This window comes from Pristiophorus japonicus, chromosome 2 (assembly GCF_044704955.1).
Source record: "Pristiophorus japonicus isolate sPriJap1 chromosome 2, sPriJap1.hap1, whole genome shotgun sequence".
Taxonomy (NCBI): Eukaryota; Metazoa; Chordata; class Chondrichthyes; family Pristiophoridae; genus Pristiophorus; species Pristiophorus japonicus.
In genome coordinates this window covers 269,690,330-269,696,823 of record NC_091978.1, presented here as the reverse complement: position 1 = coordinate 269,696,823, position 6,494 = coordinate 269,690,330, and positions in this window count along the sequence as shown.

The following is a 6,494-nucleotide window of genomic DNA, read 5'->3' as shown; positions in this document are numbered from 1 at the left end:
ATGTCGTCTCAGCTCCAACGGATTTTCCCCAGCCAGCTTCTGCCAAACAATGTGGGACCATCCCCTGTGGGCACAATCCACAGCAGGAGTTCGTGTCGTGTACTGCTCCATCATAGGAGACTTTGACTTCAGCACTGCCAATTACAGGGATTAGTTCCTTGGTGTAGGTCCTTAGTTTTGTGTGAATGGGGCTGAGCTTGGGCCTGTGTGCCTTCTTTCCCCACAGTCGAAGGCCTTTTTACTCATTATGGACTGACTTGCCCCCGTGTCCAGCTCCATAGATACTGGAATGCCGTTCAGTTCAACTTTTAACATTATTGGTGGGCATTTCGTTGTGAACGTGTGCACCCCGTACACTTCTGCATCCTCCGTATGAGTTTCCAACTCAGTCTGATCCACTGTGGATCGATCTTCCTCTGCAACGTGGTGGTTTGCAGGGTTTGCAGGGTTTGCAGCTCGCCTGCACATTCGTTGGAGGTGTCCCACTGTTCTGCAACCATTGCACACATAGTGATTAAAGTGGCATCGATGGGGCCGATGATCACCTCCGCAGCACCAACAGGGTATTAACTGCCTCGCATTAACAGATGATGGCGGACTCTGGGTCATCTGAGGTCGGGCCACAGCAGCCGGCGTGTATGTTCTGCCATGTACATTTCTGCTCAAAACCGAGGTTAGTTTATGCAGAGCACTGACTGAAACTTCTTTGTTCTGCGAAATCTGCTTGGTGTTGTCGCTGATGGACATAAATGCCTGGGCGATTGTTATGGCTTTACTCAGATTCAGAGTTTCTACAGTCAACAGTTTGCGAAGGATTTTCTCATGTCCGATGCCCAGTACAAAAAAGTCTCTGAGCATTTGTTCTAGGAATCCCTCAAACTCACAATGTCCTGCGAGGTCCCTTAGTTCGGCGACATAGCTCGCCACTTTCTGGCCCTCCGATCATTGACATGTGTAGAACCGATATCTCGCCATCAAAACGCTTTCCTTAGGATTTAGGCTCCCGGACCAGCGTACACAATTCTTCGTAGGATTTCTCTGTTGGTTTTGCCGGGGCCAGGAGATTCTTCATGAGGCCATAGGTCGTTGCCCACAGACAGTGAGGAGGATCGCCCTTCGTTTGGTGGCGTTCACGTCCCCTTCCAGCTAGTTGGTCACAAAGTATTGGTCGAGTCTCTCCACGAAGGCCTCCCAATCGTCCCCTTCTGAGAACTTCTCCAGGATACCAACTGTTCTTTGCATTTTCGTTACCTCGTTGCCAATTGTTACGCTCATAATAAATGGTGAGACTGAGTACTGTGTGGAATGAGCAAGTGTGACCTTAGCTCCTTTATTAAGGTTCCAGTGTGCAAGTCCCTCGTTGGTGGCCTGCTTATATACTGTGCTCCCAAGGGATGCTGGGACTCCAACAGGTGGGCCCTCTGGTGGTCAGGTGTAATTCAAGTTACAAAGAGTTAAATACATAACAGTAAGCAATGGCAGAATTTCCCATACTGGAAATCACAAGCCTTTGTTCCTGGGAGATTTCTGACTCCTGGAAGAAAATTCAACTTTTAGGAAGTGGCCATTTGAAAACTGATGAACTGTATAACATCTCCAAATCTGCCCTTTCTCTGCACAAGATAACAAACATGGGTTTGTGATAGGGTGACAACCTTGTTGTATTATTAACATTGTGGTAAAGGGTTTGACAGGTTTCATCTGTGCCATCTCAGATGCATTATCCATATCAAATTGCAGGACCACATTACCAATTGAGAGATGCCGAATCGTGGAAAAGCAAATAGTGTGGAGGCAATGGCAATAAAAACATAGCTCTGTGGAAAGCTTTCCATTGGAGGACTCAAAAGGGCAGAGGCAGTATTTAAAAAATGTACTGATGCACAACCTGAAGCTGTGTGACATTTACGCAAATGACTGATTTAATATCACAAAAATGGACAACTTTGAAATGCACTACTGCCTATATCCTAACTCGCACCAAATCCCGCTTACCCAAAACCCCTGTGCTTGCTGACTGTTGCGCAAGCGGCAATTTTGCTAGTCATGTGACTAGTAGTTGCCTGCGATGGTTGCTGAGTTAAATACCAAATTACACACTAGACAAATGACAATATCGTTAATGTTCGTTTAATACAGGAAAAATACAAGACTCACTACTTATACTCTATAATTCTTCGAAACAGAAAAAGTGCGACTCAGTACTTATACTTTATCATTACTCAATACAAAAGAAGTATAAGATTCACTACTTATACTCCATTTAACTCTGCTTAACTCTGCAGAAAGGTGTTCCATAAGGTGTTCCTTTCTACTCAAAGAACTAACTCTGTTTAATCTGTTTAACTCAACTCTGTTTAACTCTGCAGATAAAGCGTTCCAAATGGTGTTCCTTGCTGCTCAAAATACTCTGTTTAACTCAACACTCTCTCATAGTTACCCAATATGTCCTGGGTGATCAATCCAGTCCTGACACTATTCCTTCAAGGGTTGCTCCCTGGTCCCTGCTTCTGTCGAGTGTTGGTCCCGGGTTCTCGTTATGGACTGTCCAAACTTGTCCATTTTTATACCTTTTTTGGGTTACTACTAATTGCCTGCTTGTTTCTACAAGATACAGAGACATTCTCTGTTACCTCAACTTGTCTCTCGCCTCTAAAAGTTATTACCAAGTTGGGAGTCTCCCTTCCCATGTGCGACCATTATTTTGATCCCTAGAATTCTTTCTTATCACCCCCTGCTGTGGCCACAGCTGGTCCTGTGATGGTGGGTAACTCCCTCCTGTCCGTTGGTCTTCAATCTGTTATTCCTGGCCTGACCTTTTGTTTGGTCATTAGCAATTGCTGGAACTTTGTTAATTGGCATTTGGCTTTATTATCCCGTGACTTTCCCTGATGGTTACAACTCCACATCATCCCTTATCCCATTGACCCTGAGGTTAACGCCTGCTTGTTTTTTGTGCAAAAGAGCTTGTTAGTTTTTTAGACCCCAAGTCTGAACTAACTTCTTAATCCTTTCTGATATTTCCACATTCCTCCCTTCGATCAATCATATATATCACAGTAGGGTTTTGGCTTCATTACGAGGTCCCTTTAGTCTATTTTGTAACGCAGTTCCTACTTGTACACATCCCAGCTGTAACTCCAATCTACGTACCAACTTTCTTACATATGCTACCATTATTATCAATGCTAGAAAAATTATTGCTATCAAGATGACCATAAGATGAGAGAAAAGTCTGATCCAGGGGTGAATATTCACATTCTCTCCCCAATTCCAAATCTCGTCCCACCAAGTGTCGATCTTAACTCGGGTAATTTTGGCTTCAATGTCTCTGGTATTTATTTCCACTTTTTCGTAAATTCTGTAGGCCATATTTAATTTATGTCTGATTTCCGTTAAGTGTTCCTTTTGTAACTGGATGTTGATGTCATTTCGGGCGAAGTAAGTTTCCAACAGGGTTTTCAAGGTTTCCTGTACTGTGATATTAACTTGTCCTCTTCTTTCAATATTAATAACTTCTTCATTCCCAATTCTCATAGGTATCAATGGGTGAGGGCAGAAGTTTGGTTTGGGCATTGGGCAAATTTGTGTTCCGTAATGGTATGTCTTTTCGGTGGTGGTGAAACAATAAATTCCATTTCCCAAATAAGCACTCCTGACGAATGTTTGGGCCTTCACATTCTGCATGGTCAGAGTACAGTTCTTAGCAGTGCTGTTCTTGAAACCACACTGGGCTTCGTTGGTAGGATAGATCTTGTATGGACAGAGTACAGTCTGGGTAGTTCAGCTGCATTGGTGCAGACTGGTCCCAGTCATTCCCGTAGGTAGATTTACCGCATATGGTTTCATATTAGTCAGGCCTATCCATACTCCGCCTTGTATGGTGCTGACATTCCTTATGTCAAATAGAGTCATGTCGGTCTGGTTATTGAATACTAGTATTCCCAATATTATTCCAATCGCTGCCGTTCCTGTTGGCCTGGCGCATTCCTCGTTGAACCACACCTTACAGTGTTCTCGCAATTGACATCCATCTAGAGGATGGTGTTCCTTACTCGAGATCAGAGTTTGAATTTGGGTATTATTAATCCAGGTTGGGACCTTACCCTCATTGGCTTCCTGCAGGTTTTCCCATAATTATTCTATCATCCAGTTTCCATAAATACTACACAAAACTTGCGCCTGAGTCTGGTTCTCTGGTTTATTGGCGGTATTGATTAATTGGTTGATAGTCTGAGCGTGGCTTTCTAATACGGTGACCATTCTTTTCTCCAGCTTACTGCCATCTTTTCCTGCCTCCGCTACCCGTCTTTGATTATCATTTAAACTATTTAAAACCTGCTTCACTTGTCCAGTCAATCCTTTTATCTTAGCATTCAAATTAGTAATATCTAAGGTATTGACTGTGGCCATCCCGGCCCCATACGCTGTATCTATGTCATTTATAATGTCACTTTTCCGTCTATTCTTACTTTCCGTTTCCCTCAGCCCTATTTCTTGTCTCAATAGTTGTGAAGTCAAGTCCTGATACAATTTCCTTAAATTGTACGGGCACCAGTTGGGTATATGAATATTACTTACGTTAAGTACAACAGGTATTCATACTGTACATTGTCATACACAACCTGATTAGTTTCTCGTAATACAACACCTCTCTTTGGTCCTGGTTCAATATATGGACATTCCCATTTAAAGGGAGTCTCAGTAGTAGGGGGGGTTGATGAGATCCCAATAGTAGTCGGGGCTATCGTGGTGGTGGTGGGAGATTGTTCCCGACGCACTATTATTTTACCCTGATTTTCACATGAACAGTTGGGCTTTGTGTTGGTCCGGAAATTGCTGGTTATGTTGAGCACAGAGGCGTTACTACTATATCCTATAAACAACTGTAATTGACCATTACCTTGGTTAATATAACAACATATTTCCCTTCCGGTCAGAATACACTTAAGCTCTATCAAGGAGTTGTTGGCCGAGGAGACCGTGTGGTACCATTCTTGGCCTGCGAAATGGCTACTAACCATGGTCTGCCAAATGGGGTAACGTCGTTGGCTGGTCACATGGTTGCACATAATGCATACCTTGGTTTGGTTACCATCCAGGCTGGTCTCGTGGCACATTTTTGTTGTATCGATACAGACACATACATTATTCCCATTATTCGGGGCCTCCCAACTACTTGCTGCATTAGTACAGTTTGTGGACTGTGACTCCCCAGTACCATTGGCATAATAAAATACCTGTATTTTACCTTGGGTTACCTTGGGTCTTTGTTGCTACGGCGAGGATGATTACCAGAATTAGTCTCTCCATGATTACCCCCTTGCTACTATTTCTATCTCGTAAGGGATTCTCCGTCTCTTCCCTCTGACTCCTGACACCCACTTACACAGTGATATATTACAATGTAAATTACAGTATTAAACAAACACACAAACACAAAATCATTAGTCCATATTTCAGCTGATTACTCCATTCATTAGGAAGGTCCCGAAAATGTTCTGATTCGTGGTATGGGATTACTTTTGGCATATATGTCCACCCTGTAGGATCATAAAACATAGTATCAATTGCTCTCCTTATGGAGTAGCTCTTCTCAATCTCCTCGAACCCGGGGCGGAGCCAGGCAATGGTATTGGATGGTTTCTCGTCCAAGCGATTGTGTTCCTTTCTCTTTCTGGGAACCGTCGTCCTCATTTCCTTTTCCTGGCCGGGGTGGGGCGGGGGTGGCTCGAGGTGCGAGACTCATAGCTTTGAAATTCTGTGACAAGCCGTCTGTTGGATTTGGTGCCGTTTCATTGTGGGAGGTGCGGGCTTCATCAGGTGTCCCTGGGGCGGGTACCTGGTTATCTTCTGAATTACTACCTCCTTCTGTGGTGGCTGCTCTGAACTACTTGCGGCCTCTAAATTTTGGGTAGGCGGCAAGATGGGTATTATACCTTGGGCGGAGATTGGGTTAGCTGCTGGGTCGGGTGGGATGAACTCGGTCTCCCCTGAATCTAACATGCCGTGGTACATGTGACTGTTTATTTTCCCAAAGGGTTTTAGCTGGTTAAGGTGGTGCCACTTATACTTCCCTTGGTCATCATGACCTTGAACACTGAGGTCCTGTATATTATGGGGCAAGAAAAGTTCCTTCCTTCTGTACTTTCATCATTACTTGGTCCCCGATTTTTAGTTCACATGGGTGTACCTTCCCATCAAAGTGGGCCTTACTTTGTTTATATTTGTTTCACAATTTCACTGTGGCAGCTATTCTAGCAGCTTCCAAATACATGATCAAGCCTGACATGTATTTCTCAGAGGACAGGGAAGTTTTCTGGATCTCATTCAAATCTAATCCCATGAAGGCTTGAACACCTCTCATAACCCTTCCGGTCATTAGCTCGTGGGGTGAATAGCCTGTAGAGGCTACCACTGTGTTTCGGATGGCCAACAATACATAAGGGAGGACCTTGTTCCAGGACGTGTGGTTCTGCTGTACTAATTTTCGT